This window comes from Nipponia nippon, unplaced genomic scaffold (genome assembly GCF_047370975.1).
Source record: "Nipponia nippon isolate SJK-2023a ecotype South Korea unplaced genomic scaffold, ASM4737097v1 scaffold_6, whole genome shotgun sequence".
NCBI lineage: Eukaryota > Metazoa > Chordata > Aves > Pelecaniformes > Threskiornithidae > Nipponia > Nipponia nippon.
In genome coordinates, this window is record NW_028262380.1 from 29,879,177 (window position 1) to 29,901,613 (window position 22,437).

The 22,437-nt window shown below is 41.0% G+C and overlaps 1 long non-coding RNA gene across 1 annotated transcript; it reads left to right on the forward strand.

Moving 5' to 3' along the window:
• Positions 1-21,779, forward strand: LOC148051396 (uncharacterized). Its single transcript, XR_015699477.1, has 4 exons — positions 1-58; positions 3,553-3,792; positions 18,704-18,843; positions 21,620-21,779. It is a non-coding gene; the product is annotated as an uncharacterized LOC148051396 (long non-coding RNA).
• Positions 21,780-22,437: the final 658 nt, after the last annotated feature.

Genomic DNA, 22,437 nt, shown 5'->3' on the forward strand with positions numbered 1-22,437 from the left:
GGTGCTTATATCTTCTAGAGGAAGAGGGTGTTCTGGATTGAGAAACTGTGAGATTAAGGTATGCAAGGGGGCATGGATAACATAAGAAGAGGATTGCCTTGTTAGGAATAAGTATGGTGCTTAAACTCATTTCGAAGAGAGAAAAGGAGTGATTGGTCTAAGAGGGAGAGTGGCTGAGTGCCCTGGGAGGAGAGGACTTGATGGTATCCTGCTGTGGGATGGGAGGCCAGTCCCAGATCTGATCACAGATGTAAGTATCTGAGGAGTTCTGAGAGCTCCAGATATTACTATCCTGTGCTGTGGGGAGTGCTTGGAGAAAAGCTAAAGAGAGGAATTACTAAGGGTGTTGCTGGTGAGTAGAGTGTGGAGAAGTGTCGGGGACATCATGCTGTGAAGCTCTGGCCTGTTCATCTCTCCAGTGCTTACAGTGGTTGCAGCAATCAGGAGACAAAGAGGTGCTGTCATCCTGTCCTGTTCAGACCAGTGATAATAAAGAATTGATATGGGCTTTCTCCATTGTGCTGCAACTGAAATAGTGCTTTGGAGAAAAAAAATGTGAACAATCTATTAGTCTTTAAAAATCGCTGCAATTGTTAATCGAGGTGGGGAAAAGTGGATGTGAGCTGGTTTTGTCTCATAAACTCAGCATAGGGCTAAAACAAAGCATCAAGACAATCCAAGTGTTGTGCTTGCCTTGACATCCAGTGGGTCCTTACACTGGCAGCTGAGCTTGCTGTTGAAATGTGAGACCAAAAGACAAACAGCTACACTTGGGGGTGAATGTGAAGAGAAACTCAGAGGCATTATGTAATACAGAGGATCGCCTACGTCTATGAACTATAATTGATTACAAAGCCAAGAACAGCAATCCAAAGTAAAAACATCTGCTGAATGGTATGAATACAGCATGCATATGAACTTTTAATAACACCTGTGCAGCAAGTGGTCAAGAGTTGCTGATTTACAGCTGTAGGACTGCATATATTTTTACTATGTCTAACTAACTATGGCGGTGAGACCTCTTGCTAAACTGTGGCGCTGTTTCCAGGGACTTTTTTTTTTTTTAAACCTCCTGAGCCTTCTGTTGTCTAGTCAGGTTCTGGGACTTCTTCTTTGCTTCCTGTTGCATCCTTGGACTACTTCCATCTCCATTTCCTGCATCCTCTCATTGTTTCTTTCTTCATCCTGTGCTCCTACTGAAATCCTGCTAATATTTGCATAAATGACCTTAAAATTACCCTAAAAGAATACAATAATTTCTCTTATTTTCAGCTGTGGATGACAGAACTGAGTACTGGGAAATGGCTTTTGAATTGTGTTTAAGTTCTTATATGGTGCTAGTAGTTGCAGATGCAGACTTGCAACAGGTTTTTGCAATAGTCTTTAGCTGCCTGCTACCACGTTGAAGGTTACCCACACCTGGAGAACTGCTGCCCTGCGTGCTCTTGTTTGGCTTTTCTTGTTTCATAATTTCCTGTTCTGGGGTTTCTGTGCAGCTGGTACCCATTTTACACCTGATAGAAGAGATGGAGGGAAGAAGGTATGCTCCTTGCTCTACCAAACTCTCTAAAACGTTGGGTAAAAACAGGCTGAAAGGATATGCATGCAAGTCAAGAAGTGTTGGAAACTGCAGGAAGTGTTGTCACTGCCTGCACAGATCCTTGCTTGGAGGAACCCTCTGACACCGGACAGATACCCTCTGTTGGTGAAGAGCAACACCTCCCCTTTGCTGGCAGTGGCTTCTGTGGTTGGAGGCTGAGGAAATGAGGGAGAAGATGAACTCACAGTGCTGGGGTACAGGATCCTATGCAAGTGAGCTCTTCTGAAGCAACTAGAGTGTCTCCTTCCCAATTAACCAGAAGTGAACTGGAGCATGCCAGTTTGGATCAGATTTGGGTGGCACTCAAATTACACTTAATATGAATTAAGTGTGCCTGTATACTTCATCAACGAGAAGCTTGCTTCAGGATGGAAGTGCATTATATCGCTCTGGCTGTTTGTATTGTGAATTTTCCCAGGCAGGGGGAATACATAATCATTTAATGATCAGAAATTTCTCTTGGCAGTGAGAGAGCAGATAGCCCAACATAGGAGTTTTATCTGCACAGAGTGTACTCTTTCCTCTGTTAGCATGTGTGAACTTCTCTGTATGCATATCTTTTGGCCTAGAAACAGACAAAAATCTTACCAAGGGCAACTTCAGTATATGCTATAACATCCTGCTTTCCTAAAGTACATGTTTTGGGCAACATACTTCAATGTTCTGAACCGAAGGAATATATTCACATTAAATTACACCAGAGGATTTTCATGTAATAAAAGTGGAAGATAAGGACTCTCTCAGTCATGATTGTTTTCCAAATTACTTGTCCACTCCCTACAGCTTCATACATACTTGTGCTCATTCTAGAGCACAAGTCCTATGAAGAGCAGCTGAGGGATCTGGGGTTGTTTAGTCTAGAGGAAAAGGAGGCTCAGGGGAGACCTTCTTTATCTCTACAATTACCTGAAAGGAGGTTGTAGCGAGGTGGGGGTCGGTCTCTTCTCCCAAGTAACAAGCGATAGGACGAGAGGAAATGGCCTCAAGTTGTGCCGGGGGAGGTTTAGGTTGGATGTTAGGAAAAATTTCTTCACCAAAAGGGTAGTCAGGCACTGGAAGAGGCTGCCCAGGGAAGTGGTTGAGTCCCCATCCCTGGAGGTATTTAAAAGACGGGTAGATGTGGTGCTTAGGGACATGGTTTAGTGGTGGACTTGGCAGTGTTAGGTTAGTGTTTGGACTTGGTGAACTTAAAGGTCTTTTCCAACCTAAATGATCCTATGATTCTACACTGTACAATAGAATTGCAAGCTATTTAGCTTATCCTTACTGTTTTGTTGGGGTTTCTTTTGGCAATAAACTGTATCAAGGGCAGGAAAAGAACTGTTTTAGGACCAACCTCATCAGGGCCTTATAGACCTCTAAGTACTGTAAGAAATTATGTATGTAGATATGCTGGGACGGATTTGTCCTCTTGCTGTGGCAAAATCGGTACTGGAGTATTGTGTAGATTTCTTCCTGTGGTGGAATGAGACTTCTCTGACTATTTGTGCTCCCAAACAAGGCAGAGAGGTCTGATAGTGTCCTGTTCGCTTAGGGTCTGCAAGCCCTGAGATTATGAACAGGATGGTCTGACTTGCTCATGGGACCTGGGGGTACTCCTGCACTATATGCAGTGTCTATTACAAGTCAAAATGGAAATACAGAGCCAGATGACAAAATCTGACACAGGACCTTTGATCCTCAGGAGGGTGTCCTGGCAGCTCATGCATGGTGTGCACAGCTGTCTGGCTCTGCCCTTTGTTGTATGAAAGGGACATGCAGGCCCTTGGCACAACCTTAGCCCTAAAAGAAAATTTAAAATTGGTGAAAAGCAACTGGGTATTTTTATGAAACTGAGTGTGCATACCTAATTTTTTTTAAATCACAAAAAGTAGAAAACTCCAGGATCCCATTGAAGCTTCTGTTTGTAATAATAATTATTCTTCTATTTTTCTTTCTTATTTTTGGCACAGACCATATGGATTTCCATAGCATCTGGCATGCAGCTTTCAGTGAAATAAGAACTATAAAGGGCCTTATTTCCCTTAGGAACTCACATGCTAATTAAACCTGTACTACTACAGTTGATCTGAGCCAGCTGAAATCAAAGCTTTGAGTCCATACACCTTAACTTTGAAGGGCTCCAATTCTCAGGGACTGGATCAATTTGAAGGCTTCAGAAGTCAGCTGTAGCTCCTTGGAAGCTATAAAAGGTGAGGAAAAAATATGATTTACACCTGCTGAACAAGCCATAAACTGAGTTGTATTTTGCCAGCTGTCATCCATTTTTGAAGCTTGCTTCAAAGCACTGCATGGTACATTCACCTCTCTCCTCGCTCCTTTTTAAAAGCTGTGTGTTACAAGTTTATCCTCCTTACTATTGTCAATAGCAATACTATGTTCTGATCATCATGCTCCTTAGGATGCATTGCTCCCTTAAGTTCTCATTCTTCTTAGAGTCGCATACAACTGGTAGCAGAAATATTTCTGGATGCTGCTAGGCAATACATTATGGTTTACCTAGTAGCACTTAGCATCCTCCTTTGAGCGGGTTCATAATTTCTCACAAGCCTGAGGCTTTGGGTTTTGAACCGTAGCTGTAGCGGATAAAGTCTGCATAACTCTTTGGAGAAATAAAGCCTCTGTTAGTGAAGTTTGATTAGTAACTGTTCCACAGTCACCTCTAACCACACCTGGACACCATTTGATCCTCAATAGCAGATGTGCTTGTTGCATTGTGCCACAGCTGTAATCCAGTACTGGTGCAGAGCGACCAGCTGAATTGAGAACCAGATTCATTTCATTAGGATGACAGGAATCAAATACTTTGGATGAGGTGGTTAGGGCAGGGTTACCCAAGCAAACTGTCGTGTTTTGTCAAGCTGAAAAAGCCTAAACGCTCCTCTGTTGGGATACCATAAAGTTTTGCTGCTGCTCTTCCAATGTGTAGGAGGAAAGATTCACGTGATGTTCTCTGCACTTGCACATAACTTTGGAAAGCCTTAAGAGTGATGTTTGGAACACATGCACAGTGTATTTTCTGAATATTGTCTCTCTTGAAAGGACAAGATAGGCAGAAATGTTAAGTTGTCATAGTGTGGAACAGTTAACAATGGAGCTGTATTTTAATTTGCCATTAAAAGGCAACAGGAAGAAAAAGTAAACAGAGGGCTTAAGGAATAAGAAGGATAGTTTACTCTGTGTGTAGCAGAACTTACTGAAATGTGGTCCTGTTTAGGGACATCTGCAGAAGTCTGATTTCAGCACAAGCTGCACATAAACCAGGATGGAAATAGACCGTCAGTCATCTCAGTCATTTTCTGTATCAAAGTGCATCACAGCACTTTGCTTTTGAATTGCTTTTAAGAAATGGTTAGAGCAGAGGTTTGAAAATTAGCTCCTCTGTCCTGCTCCTGATTTGCATGAAGCTGAGAAGTTCTTTCATTTTTGTGCATTTATTTTCCTATCTGTAAAATAGGTAATGTAATACATAATAATGCATACCTCTATCTTCTACATTGTACATATGTTATGATGTATAGAAAAATCATAGTATTCCCAAGGCCTGAGCAAATGATACCAAAAGTCCATATAATTCAACGTCTTATCCCTGGATCTAGCCTGTACAAATGATCTACAGGAAGGTATATGAAATGCTGATGTGCATTATTAAATTCCACTTTGGTCTTTAGATTTAGCTTAAATTTTGAAATGGAGAACATAATAATGTAACATATTTAATGGCTGTAACTAAATGAAGTTCTGGCTACTCATACAAATATCCAGCTGCTTGAATCTTGCTCATTGCTTGGCCACAAGTTCTGTAACTGAATTATGCAGTGTATGAACAAGGCTTTTTTTTTAAACTTCGATCCTTTGACTTGACTGAAATGTCATCTCGTGCTCTTATTCATGTACATTCTTTTGCAACCCTCAGTTAAGTGATCTAAAAGTGTACAAGAACAATTTTGATGCTATATCCAAAGTGATATGCTAGACTCCACTTTGCAAACCTGCAAAGATATTATGCTTGGGGTTGTTCTTTTCTGGGGATATGGGGGAAAGAGGATATGGTGGAGATGCAGGAAAGAGGAGAGGAGGTTTTGAGACATGCTTGGTGCCAAAGCTTGTCTTGGAGGTATACAGTTGGACTATATGCTGGACCTGCTTTAGTACTGGTCTGTAACTGCTGTGCTGCTTCTGCTTTCTGAGGGTCAGTCATACTTTGAGAGGACAGGAAATATCTCATGGGGCTTTGCTGGCAAGCAAAGCTTAATCTTGTGTTTTGTCTCTTTAATCTAGCAGATGCTGGCAGAGAGAACGGGTGGTCATAATCTGTCAGAGTCTTGACAAGGCTGTCTCCCTGTCTGTACAGCAAATGACATTCAGATGGGATGTCAAACTGCACGCAGGTCCCATGGAGATTTTGTGACTAATAGTGTTAATAAGCATGCCATGCAAATTTAATCTGAAACAGCCTTCTCAACAACTCGTTACTGCTTAATAGTGCTGAAGTGATTATATTCTATGATTCTATGAAATAGTTGATCTTCTGGCAGTATGGCTTTTGTTACATTTTCCAGCGTTAGCTTGTGGGATTATTCTTGGCTTTGCAAAAGACAAGGTAATATTTCTTAAGCTGCAAACATCTGTAAGTGAGCTCTCGTTCTCTGGGGACTGGTTCTCTTCAAGCTGTCTGCCTGGGTTTCCCTCCCTTGGAAAATGGAGATGTCTGCTTGTCCCTTTCCATTCCTGATTTCCCTGTGTCTGCTGGCTAGGGCATGGCTCTGATATCTGTGAAGAGTTGCTGGATCTCACTATAGGATGTGGCCTTTGCAAGAAAATGAGGGGCACTTTCATTTTGAGTATTTGGAAGGGTAAATTGTAATGGGACTAACTTAACAGCAAAGTTAATTGTGACGCAGACTTCTCTTGGACTCCTGCAAATGTCTTGTACAAATCTCATCAAAAGCTGGAATTAGTTCACTTTCCTGGGGCAAGGCAGAATCATAGTATTCATTTGCTTAGTCACAAGAGTCAAAACAAAAGCACTCCAAACAGGGTATGGTAAGAAGAAAACAAAGTTATTAACTTGTCAATGTCTTGGTTGATCAATTGCTGCAAAAAGGAGAAACTAAACTGATGAGCCACACAGATAAGTTATGCAATGTTATGAAACAGATGTTGAGGAACTGATTAAATGCACATATCCTTTGTACTTAGAAATTATTTCTGGAAGTTCCCAACCCTAGTCATGGCATATGGCAGCTTAAGCATCATGCGTCTGAGATCTAAATATAGTGAGCCAGAATCTCTGCTGCTAGATCAGTATCCAGAGATCAAAAATGACAAAGGACCTGCTGTGCATTAGGATACTTCTTTTTGCCTGCTCCTTCTATCCAGTGCCTTGTGGATTGCTTATTTAATGACATTTGATCATTAATTACTTCATTGTTTGAAAGCCTGTTTATATTGATGATTACAGCTGCCTGTATATCTAGCCAACCTATAAACTTATCTGGGTTTCAGATGCAGCTTGTTAAGTTTTAATATGCGGCTGCCCTGCGTGAGGAATCACTAACACTCTTGTCTGCAAAATCACACCGTTGGCCAAGGACTGTGTGCTTTCCCTCTGCATGAGGAAAAGCTCCCTGGAATGAGCCGACTGTTTTCCAACAGACTCCCCACAGCCATTAAGCTGCAGAGGCACAGCTCCTGTTAGGAACCCCACTGGTTCAGGTGTACTTTCACAATAGACCCCAACATCCCTAATATGAGGCATTCCAGGAGCAGCAGGTTAGGTCAGACTACAGAATTAGCTGTCTAGGGTCTTCTAAAACATAACTGTTGCCCCTAAATAAGGGCAGGGTGGGGAGAAACCATTCAGCTGTGAGTTTGATGGCCTTGCAATAACAGCATGGAGGGGTAATTCCCAAACAAGGTCACAGGGTTCTTCCCACTAGAAAGGTAATAAATAGGGGACCTTAGTACTCCCATTTAATACAAACTATAGAGAAGGAATTTTATTTAAGATTTTCTGTGGAGGAACCTATTCATGAGTAAGCCAAAAGCAAGTGGTTTTACACGGTATCTCAGTGTGTAAGGGATGGATAATCTAGAGTCCCCCATGGCTTAGAGGGTTATGGACAAACTGCCTGCAGAGCTGAAGTGCTACAGGCCAGCTGGTAGCTCTCGAAGACAAGATGTTGAGATGTACTTATGACCGGATACAATATGCTCTGGTTAATATTGAGTAAAAAAAAAAAAATCCTCTGCCACTCTGAATGTGTGGTCTCTTGGGGTATAAAACTGAAGAGAAACTGTACTCTTCCTTATCGCTTCTGGAGGCAATGAATATTTGAACAGCTTTGGTTTCTGCTTTGGCAGAAGGGGTGGAAGCACTTCCTACTAAAGCAGCTCTAGAGGCAGCTGGATGTCTTCCTGAAGTACGGGAATTTCCAATGAAGTACAGCCTCTCTTTTGAGTCTACAGTCACTGGAATTCTTGCATAAATGTGTTTTCTTTTCCCCCAAAAGAAAGTCTACATATAAAACTTATACAAGTGACGCTACCGAGTACTTTAACAGGTTAATTAACTTTTTTCCTGAGATCTTTTAGTCATGCAAAGGTTGAGCCATATGAAATTCAAGAAGGACAAAATCAAGGAATAACTTTGGGAAGGAATAAACCCTTGCAGCAATACAGGCCAGGTACTGACTCTCTGGGAAGCAAGCTGGGCAGCATCCTGGGCTGCATTAACAGGAGTGTAGCTTAGTCCAGGAAAGTGATTATTACTCCTGTTCAACATTTGTTTGATCAAATCTGGATACTGCATCTATTTTTTCTTCCCTCTCCATTCAAAGATGTTAATAAGCTGGAACTGGTCTGGAGGAGAACCACCAAGCTGGTCATGCAGAAGCACTTGCCCTATGAGAAGAGGCTGACGGACGGTTCAGCTTGGAGAGATGGTTTTGGGGGCAGCCAACGGCAGCCCCACAGTATCTGTGGGAAGGTTGTCTGACTGGATATAAGGAAGTCCATGAGGACAGTTAAGGATTGGAGCAGGCAGCCCAGAGAGGTTGAGCAGGCTCCATCCTTGGAGGTTTTGAAGACCCAACTGGATCAAGCCCTGACCAGCCTGGTCTGATCTCACAGCTGGCCCTGCTTGAGGAGTAGGCTGAACTAGAGACCTCCTGTGGTTCCTTCCAACTAGAGCTACCCTTTGATCCTGTGATCAGTGTTGTATGCTAATATCAGAAACACCTCTGAGTCTGTTGCATCTGGTTATTTTGCCAGATCTTTGAGTGACAGATGTAAGTCCTTAAGCTGTGATTGGGTTGATGGCAGTGCTATCTCAAATGACAGATATGAAGCCCACCTAGCCAGCCCCTAAGAAGAAATCAGTACTCTTGCAGTTAAACAGCTGTGAGAATCTTCTTGCAGACTATATATATATATGTGTGTGTATATATATATAAAAAACAAACCCTCAATTGGAGGTGAGTAAAGTACAGTGAATGGGGAGCAGCTAGGGTATAGTCTTGGCAGAAAGGACTGCATTTTCTTCCTTTGATATGAAAAGCTCTATGTGATCAAAGAAAGTCATACTGCTTAAATGGTTTAAATGTGCAAGAAAAATCAAATAAAACCTTAACTCAGAGAAGCAAAAACTTCAGTTCTCTGAAAGGCAAAAGCTGCTGTTAAATAAACTGCAATAACAGCAATCATGTTGAGTGTCATGAGTTATAATACGTGCAAGAAGGAAGATAACCTCAGTGTAGTGTCAAGTTTATTTTATTAATATGGTTTAATGTGGCTTTAGTATCTGACATATAACTGTTATATTCAACTACCTTGTGGCAAGGTTTTTCTGGAAGAAGAGAGAGGGCCAAGAGTAAAGATTGTCTGTTTAGGCTGTAATGTTTACAGTCCCAAGAAGAACAGATGCTGATGCCTTCATGGATGTATCCAACTACTATTTAACACTGTGGACTCCATAGATGCATCATACACCTAGTTACCCCTGCTTCAAAAAATATAAATGATAAGCCATCGAAAAGCACTGATGATTCTGGCTCTGGGTGCATTATCAATTTGATGAAGGTACCTGGAGGTTGCAATGATTCTCTCTACCTGAATGGTCAAGTACCGAAATGTTGGGAAACAAGATATGTAAAAGCTGCTGATGTCTTGGTGGCAACTCACTTCTTACCTTCTTAATTTACCTGGCTTTTTTATCTTGGAAAGTAACATAGCATTGCAAGCCTTCAGCAGCTTTCCAGAGTGCGTATTATTTCACATCTCTTGTGGGGCTTGGTTTGACCCCAGTTCAATGTCATTAGGTTGAACTCATGTGCTTCACCCGAAAGTGTTAATTTCTGTGCTGTCTATGCTGACTTGAATTTTAGTATTTATATTTTTCTTGTTCTTGCTTGTAACTTAAGCTGAAGGAGTCTTTGTAACCTAGCGCATCTGCCAGGGCTCTGTTGCTTGCTTGACATTCATATGGGCTTTTAGGCTGCCATCAAATATATAGTGGATGCTTTCCCAAGTTTTATAAACACTTTTTTTTTTGCTTGATTATACTAACATCAATACTATGGACATATAAAATCTCATTCACTCTATTTCCTTGCCAGAGGCAAGAAAAGTTGTTTGCAGAACAATTGCCTGTGTCTCATGTATGAAGTGTTCTTCATCTGGTTTTCTTCTGTGTATCCCAAGTTTGTCTTTGCAACTTGTTTTCCCTTCACTCGAAGGGTTTGTTTAAAAACAAAACATGCACACATGCCCCCAGCCTTGAGTCAATTCATGTACATATTTCACATGTTTTCCTTAAGTTACCTGACACCTCATCTGTGTTTGGGATATGGCTGTGAAAAAATTCCTGACTTTTACTGGCCTATTGCTTGTGTTCCAGGCAGGATAGGTTCCCCTAAGCATCGTTCAATCTCCTTCAGATATTTTTTTTCTCAAATGCTGCACAACCACTAACTAGTTTGTCTTCAGGAATAGAAATTGCGTGTGTAGTGAACTTGCACAGTTTGGACAAGTAACAGGGTCTGTCAACATGTCCTTGCTTACAGTTCCTGATGCTGTCAGTGGGCTGAGATCACTTTTGGAGTATTCCTGAGTGTTTCCAGCCCCATGCCTTACAGACTGGCTGCATTGTCCATGGCAGTTGATACTGTGTTCTTTTCACATGATGCTGTTGTGACTTAGTAATTTTCATATCACTATTGGAAAGACAGCTAGCTGCTGAATATATCTTTTTCCTTCTCCATCTGTCTGGGGACAGGAATCTGATTTTTCTACTCTTTTTTTCAACTTTAATTTATTTCTTCTTCACTATTTTGACTTTCTAACTTCACTTACCTGCAGAAAGCTGTTCTCTTCTGCCATCCTGCTCAAGATTCAAGGGTTAAAAGGAAAGAGGCAACATGAGACATTGTATTTGTTCTTCTCCATTTCTCAAGCCCTTCCTTCAAATGCTCATGTGTAGTCCCAGATCCTTAGCTAGTCAGATGCTTAGAGAAGTGGTAAGGGGGTCCAAGGCTTTGGCAGGCACAGGTAAGTCTGCCCTGGGATGGCTCATTCAAGTTTCAGGCATTGCCTGCCTCTGCTTAACAGTGCTGCTGGCAGGCACTTGAAGTTGCCTAAGGTGCTGAGCGAAGGCAATGCAATGCTTGATGGAGGGAAACACAGGAGCACAGCTGGCATGCTGTTCCTCCCCAGGAGCCCTTAGGCATGCAGGGAGCTTCTTCCCTGCAGAGAGGCTTGTGCAGGGATTGGAGAGGGTCAGTCCCCCCTCCTGTCTCTTGTGTGGGTGGAAGAGCAGATCCTTAGGGATCCTTCATGTCAAGGACAGGAGGCAATAGCTTTGTAGCTTAAATATATTCCTTCCCTGAGGAATAACAAATGACCCTTGACCTAAATGAATTTGCAGTTCCTACTGCAAAGGAGTTATTCAAAGCAGCGGTGGAAATATCTGGCAGCCTGGGGCAAACTATAGGTCAATAAACAGGACTGAGTAATACCATAACATTGAAAGGAAAGGACCAATGCATTACAACTGTGGACTTGGTTTCACCCTTCTCTCTGCTTTTCTTTCTGCCTGCAGACTGCTCAGTGCCAGTGAGGCTGAAATAACAATAAAAAGGATACTGTTTATTTCAAACCTTGCTTAGAGCAATAAATGAGGAAATGGAGGGAATCTGATCTGCCTGGCTTCGATCCTTAACGTTTGCACTAATTCGTCACCTTTAGCTGCTCAGGCTGAAGGCGGGGACAGGAACCGGACAGCCCCCTCCTCTTAGCTGGTGGGGAAGCCCTCGTTCAGACATATCACATCTCCTGGTGCTGATCTACAGAGGTACCTGCCTCCTGCTCCCCTGGCAGCGTGCTGACTTGAGATGCCTCCTGAGCATGCCCTGGCTCTTCTGAGGAAGAGATCTAGCTCTCTTTCAGTCAGTTTACCACGTGGGGAACTGTAAAATATTGTATGTATCTGTCCTGAGAGGAGTCAGTCCATGTGATGGTGAGGCTATTGCTTGTCTCTGGTGTACCAGTCCACTGGTCACAGTGCTGGTTTCCCGCTTCAGCTGATACCAAAGCGAATTAAATCTGTGTGTCTCCCATCCTAGCTGCATGCCCTGATCACCAGGACATGGTGAAGTGCTGCTCAGGTATCTGTCTGCCTTGGACTCATTTGCAAGGAGTTTTAGGCAGAAGACAAATTTCTCTTTCTCCAAGTCAGACAGCTAATGGATTTAGTCACCTCCACAATTGTGCAGTAATTTTTAGACAGACTAAACTGTCACTTAGGATGTCAACAGAGGTAACTAAAATCCATCTTGTCGTAACTGTTATTCAGGTGTCCTGAATCCTTCCCCATAAGCTTAAAATGGTGGGTACTACTGTTATTTTTGGCAGCAATTCATCTAGCATTTTTGTCAGCTATATTTTGAGTTTGATGTAGTTGTTAGGTTGCTGCTGCGTCCTCTGGATTGGTGAATTTAATTTATAGGCAGCCTCAACAGCTTCACTGCAAAGACAAGGAATGAATCCTGTGCTTAAACAAAGAGCAAATAGTAACTAGTAACAGACTGCATTCGGTCTTGAAGTCCTGACCAAATGTCATGTATAAGAACTGAGCTGTATCCTGTATAATTAACCTTAATTTGAAACTTTACTAGCTTCATCATTAGCTGGGAAAGTTAAATACAAATTCTTAATGCTATTCTTGCCAGTGAAAAATGCGGTCATCCTGCCAGAGAGCAGTATCAAATGATAAACTGCGTAGCTCTCCCTCCTCCCATGTTCCTGCTGTGACCAGACCATTAATAATAACCACCTAATTCTACCAACAGGGATTTAGTTGTCAGCAAACAATCCTGTGTATGAGGTCAAGGCCAGAAATTTAAAATACAAATGTAGGGCTAATTTATTTAGTTCTCTTTCTGTCTATCCCACAAACTTCTAATTCCAGGCAGCAAAACTTTGCGTGAATAGAAACTAAATAAGAACCTCAGCATTTGTCCTACTGCAATAAAAACCTAGAGACTAACGCTTTGACGCTTGTTCTAGTCTACCACAGTTGTTTTTCCTATGTGTTCTGTTGTGACAAGAGAGAACTACAAATGCTTAGAACTGAAGCCTGTTTTAATAAATCTGCAGGTAATAGTGTATCATTCCTTTAAGTCCTCAAGTGGTTTTACATTACAAAATTGGCTGGTTTGAAGATACCTGGTCCTCTTCCATCTCCCTGCTCAGCACAGCTGAGCGTCTGGCCCTGTTTATTCTGCTTCTTCTTGTTTCCATGCTGTTCTGAGTATGCAGTGGAGCTCCTCAATATGTGAGATTTTCCATTTGCAGCTGAATTTACCTGCATTCGTATCATGTTAGTGCTGCAAGCACGCTTTGTTCGTGATGCGTTCAGAGCACTCACATCACCCTGGATCCTTCAGTGACAGCCAATACCTCTTGCCCTGTCTTATTACTTGTTATTAGTTGCTGAGTTCCTTCAGTAAACATAACAAAAGGCATCAGTCAGCCCCATAGCTTGCTAGGGTCCTACACACTGGAGCTTTAGCAGTGGCCGAGAAGGCAGTAAACTGCTTGTTTCCAAAATGGCCTGCTGGCAGGTCCCCGAGTAATGTGTACCAGGGACAGTGGCAGTCTGAGAGAGAGATTTAAGAGAGGCTGAGCCCCTTTTGGGGTCTGAACTCAGTCATAGAATCATTTAGGTTAGAATAGATCATCCAGTCCAACTATTAACCTAGCACAGGTCCAGGAGCTCCTGGTAGTAAGCCGTTGCTGATGAGACCATATGTGTAAGACTCCATATATATTTCTATACAAATTACAGACCTAAAACTCACATTGTCAGGCTTACACGTTGTTCTTTTGGGCTGTGGCGTGGGTCATTGTACAGGCTTAAGGTTTCTCTCAACAGCAGGCATTCAGGTATATATTTGATCATAAACTTCTCTGCTGAGATTTTAAGTGAGACTTACTGATTTCCCTCTGACAAATAATTCTCTGAAATTAGAAACCAGAAATATTTCCAACAATAATGTCTCCCTACTGTTAAAAAACCTAAATGGATGAGCTGTTTTTTCATAGTTAAAAACATTTGAGTTCTCCCAGCCACACTTACTGATTGAATTGCTAAGATAGATGCCTGCTCAGTGGTTTGCTAAGTAAGATACAACCTGTATGTAGCATGTGAATGTATTTTGTTAGATTTTTAATCACTTCCACATCTTCCTCTGAACTTTCTGCACAAATTTGCTCTGTTCCCAGCAGGAAATCTTGGCTGGGTTGCTGCAGGAGCCTGTGAGAGTCCACAGAACCAAAATGTTAAGGCATTGCTTCCAATGAGTTGTAATTTGTGGTAACTTATTTTTGGCTTAACTAGTAGGATCTGTAGTGCCAAACTTCCTTTTTAATGATGCGAACAATCCAGACCTTGGGCTGAGTTCTAGATAATGTGAAGCAAATTAATTGATTATTAAAATAAACCTCTTCAAATGGAAGAAGCGTGTGGAACAAAAACCAGGTTAGTCTGTACTCTCTTCAAATTGCCGCCAGATGACAGTGTTCCATCAGATTTTAAATCTGTGACTTCAGTTTTTGTTGCCACTGAGAGGCTGCCGCTGCGTTTTATTCCTTGTTATGCTGTCAATCATTTGGTAGCAGACATTTAGTTAAGATTCTGTTTAAACTTCCAGTATAGCTCCTTTCTATCTCACATCAGTTTATTTTTTTTAAAAAATTCTTAATCTAAGAATATTTTAAAAGCAAGTTTGAACAAAACTGATTGCCTTGAAGTTCCGCAGATGTGAAAAAAGAATGTTCTTTCTGCCCAGCCAAAAACTAACTTGGGTTTTTAAAGGCTAGGACTCCATGCTCATTTGAATGTGACCTGTAGAAAATGTTTCTCAAGTCTGGAGGCTTAATGTTGGATTTCTAATCCCAAAATCAATAATCTAGATTAGTTCATTAAATATGCATGATTTCATGTTGCTGTTTCATCCAGAAATTCAACATAGTAACTGTCCAAATAATTACAGCACTACAGATATTATCGGTATCAATCTTGACAGCAGACTGTCTTGAAGATGACTGTCATAGGAAGAATGATGCCTCTAGATGCTTCTTGAAGCTGTTGAGAAATCCAGCAGGAGATACCCAAATGACTTGCAGATGATTCTGCTGGTTGTGCCCTAAGGAGAGATTTCAGTCTTCTGAATGGTACTAGCACAAATATTTATACACAGACTAGTGTTACTTGAAATCATCAATCAACAAACAGGATTATTTGTACTAATTTGGGAAACAGTGCAGATGCTGTTGGTTTTGCCTTGGGGCAGGAGCATGGATTAGACCAAAATTGTCTGTCACTCATGGGCTCGTGGTCAGTGAAGTATCAAAGGTGCTCCGTGAAAGCACTGCCATGAATTGAATGCTTCAGTCACAGCAAGCTGTTACATAGATGCAGATTTGAGAGTTGTGTTAAAATATTTGTATTAACTGCATTTGTAATTTTATTTATAGGAATGTAAACATGACACTCTAAAACAGCTCATTAGTATTAATTACATAATATCTCTCCTGATGGATGTTAAGCAATAACATGTTCCAATCAATTTATCAACTAATTAAATCAATTAATCAATTTGATTTATGTTCCCCCCCCAAAAGGTTAGTCAGCTCCCTTAAAAAATTGAGTAATGTCTTAGATGACCACTAGAATTTTATTCCATCTTTATTTTTATTTGCCATTATGACAATTGATTGAGCGACAAACAAGTATGAAGTTAAACTTTAACAGCAAGAATTAGTGGAAAGCCAAGATGTTAGGACTTCAAGTTAACTGTACACATGTGAATATTTCCAGTAACCTGATGATGAAACGTCATTGCTATGATTTTTAATCTCTAAAGTGCACACATGCTCTTATTTTTCTGACCACCGGTCTAAAATAACATACTGAAAACCTACAGTAAGCCCATCATGAAACGGCTAAAAATTCTGAGTCATAAATTGTAGTTCAATCCTTTAGCACTGTAAATTCTGCTTATGTTTACTTTCTGAAGGGGTAGATTACTGGCTTTAATTTTTTATGTCCCTTCCATCCTCACCTCAGATGATGTCTATTGAAATATACAGAGACAGGCTTGATACGTAACTATAGAATGAAATACTCGATTCCCTTGGCATCTTCCTTCCTTTTAGAGACCTAATTTATAGAAGGTTCCTTTTTCAGCTGAAAAGGCAGTGGATATTTTGGAATGTTTTTCAGAGAATCAAATAGCTTAAAGTCAGTCATAAATGAGCCAAAAAAGGCTAACATGAAGGCATTGTATAAAGCATATTTTTATTAACAGAGCTCTCTACCCACTAGAGTACAAACCATCATACAAATCACACAAATGGCCACAATATTAATTCACAGTATCAAGGAAAAATGGTTGGAATAGCACTCAGGCATACATTTACCTCTTATAATCCAATCTTTAACAACCACCTAATCTAAAAATAATTCAGCCCAGTAAATGAGTCATGAACATTAGAGGAAATGGATGACTTTTCCACAGTGAAAGTAAGCTCTCCAGTGAGGGCATCTCTACTTTTCTCCAAGCGCCTTTTCCCCTTTATTTTACCTACAGCAAATTCTCCAATGACAAACTTACTTACAGATGGTTGAAGCTCTCCGGGGTAAACCAGCCTGAAGCACTAAAGACAAACTCTCTGAGAATAGATGGCTAAAAAATACCAGAAGGTCTGGGAGGAACACTTTGCCTTGGCTGGTCAGAGCAGTCTAGCTAGGGTTCAGGTCTCAAGGCTGTGCACATGGTAGCAGTGGACATGGTCTCTTGTTACCCTTTGCGTTGGTTTTAATCCAAGGTAAACTGTTTTATACCACTGCAAAAAAGACTTTAGCCATATGAGCAGCCCTCTGCACCCTTCCCTTCTAGCTTTCTCCCTCTTAGGCATTCATATTCTGTTGTAAGAAGCTGTCACCATGCAATGGTAAAAATTCATTGTTTGGCTGCTTTAGTTCCCTGCACCTCTCCTGGCTGCTGCTTGTGTGTCCTACGTTTTTATCTAACCTGATCCTGCTGTCCTTTTTGCCCACTTTAAGCCCTTTTTACCCTCCAAAACATGACATTGAGTCGGTCCTTGCTGTTACAAACAGCTTTGTTTTGGTACAAGAAAAGACTGATCTGATGACATCTGTGTCCACCTCCAGAAACTTCAGTAACAAAATTTGGGGAGCAGTTTTAGACCTAAACCATCTAACTTCGAGTCATAAAAGTGAAAAAGTCCTTATGCTTGGGTGAAGAAGGCAAACAAATCACAGGTTTCTGTTGTCATAACAAATCAGTTTTTCCTGCCTTGCTCTGCTTTGAGCTGCCACCACCATTTGTTGGTATGGAAAGGGTGGGTAGCTTTCTCTGGCTCTTCCAGAAAGGAAACTTATCAGCTTGATAAGAGCTGACCTCAGGCAGCAGGAAAGCTTATGGTTGAAGGGCTACAATAATTTATACTGGGAACTCCAAAATGAACTCTCCAGGCAGAAAAAAGACACTCAAAGGCACTAATTAATGTCTGATTGGGAATAATGAAAACATCTTCCTCACCTTCCAGTCTGTTTTTCTTTATGGCCATAGTGTTTATGCCATGCCTCAGCCAAAGGATCTTAAATATCCTTTGCCATGCTTGAATTAATTTTGGTAGGTGTTTGTCCCTCTAGGCACAAAAAACTCTTCAGTTTCCTGTTTATATCTATAGTTCTCACCATTTAGAAATCAGGATTGAAATTAAAACCTTTATAGGATGACTGGTGACTGCTATCCTGCTGTCACATGAAGTCAGTCCTCTGGAATAAAGCCAACCAATATTTTTGGCAGTTTTCCTGGAGCAGCAAAAGGACTTGCTGACCCTGACATCTGGTTCACCTTATGAAATCCAAGCAATTAATCGTGATCCAAGGTAGAATCTCTCCAGACTGGCTAAGAACGTCTGTTTAGCAGAAACCTTGTGGTATTCATTAGGACCCTTCCAGATAATTTCCAGCAGGTAATTCTCCTAGCCTTGAACAGCATTAGGTAATATGTTATCCAGAGCCCATTCTAATGTTCATCTGTGTTTTTTGGAAGGTAAACCAGGATTTACCAGGGGATATAACTGACTGAAAACAAGACTGAGGATAGAAAACAATCTTTGTGCTATTGTCCAAGATGCCTTTAATGTTAAAAGTGTCGAGGAACAGGATGGATCTTAGTAGGGTTGTTCTGCTGAAAAATGGGTCTAGCCCCTTATTTTTAGCTAGTCACACTGGGTATACAGTCACTGTTGAGCTGGGAATGGGCTACGGGCATTTTTTTAGCAAAGTTATTTCTTAAACTCTTCTGGTAGCAGGTCTAGTTCTTGCTACAGATGAGCGAAGAAGAGCAAGTACAAATTTTATATCCCTGAGTGTGAATCTGCTTCTGTACGTTAATGGGGAAAGGGCAACAAGCCCTTAAGGTAGATGTACAATGCTCTAACAAGCCATATGTTTTGAATGGACATGACATGTTTTGGGTCACTCTCTGCTTTTCTTTTCATTGGCAGGGTTGCACAGAAGGGGCAGAGACAAATGTTTGAAATGCCAAGAGACTCCTATTTCCACTCATGAGAATTGTGACCCAGTTTCACTGGCAGGAACTAGCTAATGCCCACCGTGATGCTCCCTTCAATATCCTGCAACACAGGTATCTTTCTCTCCCACACATCATGGTATTTAGTAATATATAATTTTCTGTATCCTGATAAATATGTTAGTTCTAATGTAATTGCAACATTGAGTTACATGACTTTGTCATCCTGGTCTACCATGTTGCCTATAAATAAACAGGAACCTGCAGGGGAAATTTAGCCCCAGTGTAAGCAGATACAACCCAGATGAAGTTAAAGGTGTTTATCTTATTTACACCACAACTGAATTATACTACACCAAGGGCAGACCCATTGCAAATGGTATCATGTTGCAAGATGACGTCCAAAATGGTAAACTTGTAATATCATTTTAATTACCTTACACCAGGACTGGGGTTAATTTTTTGTTGTTTGGCCAGGGTTTACAGGAATTTACTAAAAGACATAACTGGTTGACTTTATATCTGACCATATAAGACTTTTAACTCCCAGATGGCGGTTCCCTAATGCCCAGATGGTGTAAATACAAACTTTTATATAATACCTGGGTCCTTAAAAAGTGGGATGAGGACTAAGTGGAATTGATTATTTCACAGTTTGTGCTTCAACTAACTGTCAATACCCAAAAAATAAGCATAACTTGCTCTGGTCAGGTTTGGAGATCTTGCAGTGCAGGTGCTTGCTTAACCCAATTGCTGTGCTGGGAATCATGAAATCTCAGTTAATGTGTGCAAAAGCAACTCATCATGCAAAGAAAATTCCCAGTTTGTAATAAAGCATGGATTTTCCAGCATCTGAGGTTAAATTGTTCTCAGTAGGATACTAAAGGAAAAAAAAGTGCTTGGAAAAAGTGTTTAAATTTCCTGTCCATTTCAAATAGGTGTCATTTCACAGTCCCAAAGTTAATGCAAGGCATATTTCTTGGCACTGTGGTTTTAGCAGTCAGGTGGGTTTTTAACTTCCATTCTCTTGCAGAGAGTGAGCTGATGCTTTAGGGAAGGGCCATGCATAAAAGCCTGAACATGTTCAGATCCCATTCAGCCAAACAAGAACTAAGGGTACCCAACATTGAAGAACCTTGCCCCATACTTTTGGATACATAGTTTAGAACAAAACATTGCCCTTTTTCATCCGTGCCCTCTTTGTATGGATGAAAATGCTTGACATTTCTCTCCCATTACCACTTCCAGGCTGTAGTGTTCATTTGTTAATCTGTTTACAAGTGACTTGGTTGGATGTAATACTAGTACGCTCATCAATTCCTATTTATATATAGTTCTTATTTCCTGTTTATATATAGTTCTTATTTCCCTGTTTGTATGTAAAGCATTTCAGTCACAGCTTGATGCATAAATTAATTGCTTGCTGTCAAGAATTGGGATAGCCACACTGATTGGAGAAGAGTTTTTTATAATTGTCCATGCAGATGTTCAAGCCCAAGTGATAACCGTGATTCTCACTGAAAGGATATTGAACTGGAGGGGCTGCAGGTTTGGCAGTAAACACTTTTTTCTTTTAAAGAAAACTATTACCTCTGATTTTGAAAATGTCTCTTTAGCATCAAGGACTTCAGGGGAGTGACTCTTGCCTTGCATTGGTACAAGGCAGAGCAGAATGAGGCCTGGTATGAAAAATAAACCAGGACATTCCCTCCAGTATAACTGCAGGACTCATTATATGTTCTGTATTTAAGTGGTGTTGCAGACATTCATGCGATACAGACAATACATCTTTGTCGAGGTGACACGTCTCTTTTGGAAGGAAGATTTTTTTCTCCTGCACGTTATGAAGTACTGTATGTTCTGTATTTAATGTGCACAACACTGTCTGAATTCTTAAGCTTTGCAATTCCCTCTGCACCATCTGTACATCTTGTTGGAGGATGGGATGCTGATGAGAACTCTCCTGCGCTTTGCATATGCCAAAATGGAGCCTTTAAATCATCACCTCTTTACGAAGAAGGTGATTCTTGGTGCTCTGTCCTGTTGCAAGCCTCACATCAGCGTTGCTTCTCTGAAAAATCTTTCTAAATACTGTTGGGAATCTGTCAGGCACTCCACAGTTGCACATGGGTGGAAAGATTTCTCAGATTATAAAAGAATTATATTGCAAACAGGATATTGTCTTAGGGAAAAAAAAAAAAAACCTGATATGCATTTGTCATGTATTTAGTCTTATTTTTCTTTGTCTTAACACATAATGTTAGTTACATGCAAAATCGTGAGCCAATATCAGAAATGGGAGAAATTAAGGAGACTGTTTAAAGGATAAGCCTTTATTTCTGCCTCTATATCTTGTAAATATTTTGCATTAACAAATCTGTTGGCTACAGAGGGACTGCTTATGAGTAAGAAAACCAGAATCTATCTTTAATTCTGCCTAAAAATACTTAGTTGTGAGTAGTAACTGCTGAGCAACAGAGGAGCAAATTGCTTCTCTGTTTTGTTTTGTAAAGGAAGCTCAACGGTGTGAAGCTGGTAGAAAAGGGCAGGGAGAAAGGAATGGGAGCTAGAAAGGCAGAGATCTGTCCCTGCCAAGGTCATTGAGGAGTATAGGACAGAGGCACACAGAGAGATGAGCATATGCAAAGCTGGGCTATGGTTTTCCTATGGTTAGCTCAGGGAATTCAAATTCACCATTTATCTTCCTACTTGGCAGTCATGTACGTAATGAGGGTCATCTTTCTGGGAGTGTTCAGTCTCACAGTCACTTTTGTCTTTCAAACTTTCTTTGTCCACAGTGCTTTTTTTCTGACAGGAGGGATAACTTTTGGCTATATCTGTTCCTGTTGGAGAACTACAGCTTCAGTCTGACATTTTTTTTAATCCATAGAACTTAAAGCATTTTACAGAGCAGGTTGATACTGAGGCAGAAGCAGAAGCATGTGGATGAGATGTCTGTGCAGCTGCTAGTACCTTGTGTGACCAGAGGCAGGCAGGCAATGCACAAGAACACAGCTGGCTTCGTATCCTGGCATCTTACAAGCAGATGAGTGATGTTCAGGGAAGAGAAGCGCTCATGCATGAGGAAGCTAGACTAAAATACATCTACATTACCATTTTAGCCTCAGAGTATGCAAGCTGCATTGCTTTGGGGAGAAGGAATGGGAAGGGGAGCACTTCTTGTGCTGCAGCCACTGGCACCTGTCCTGTCCATGCAGCTGGACTGCTAGATCTTCTCTGAGGTGGTCCCCCTTCTTGAACTGCGGATTGTATGGATATTGTATCCTCAGCACCAGCTATTTTGCTTTACAGACCTGTTCCTGTACTGCAGCATTACTTACTCATGCATAGTCCCAGTGAAGTCATTGGGTCCAAACCATGAGAAACGTGTGGAGTACAAGATGTTAAATCTTAAAGATGAAGAATTTCTTTGTCTTCATTTCCACATTCCCCATGCAACTTTCGTTGATACAGTGAATTAATCCAACAAGTTCAAGTGGGCTGCATTTCAATAGTTCTTTTTTAAAATATCTGGGCATTTACTGAGCTTTAAGATCCCAAGGAATAATTAACTATACTATTTTAAAGTGACCAGATGCTGCCTTAAGATGTGCTTCCAGGAGAAAGGAAAATCCACTTGACTTCTTTGCAACACTTGCACTTTATTTGGAAGGCCTAGAACTCACACAGAGCCAGTTCCAGGAAGGA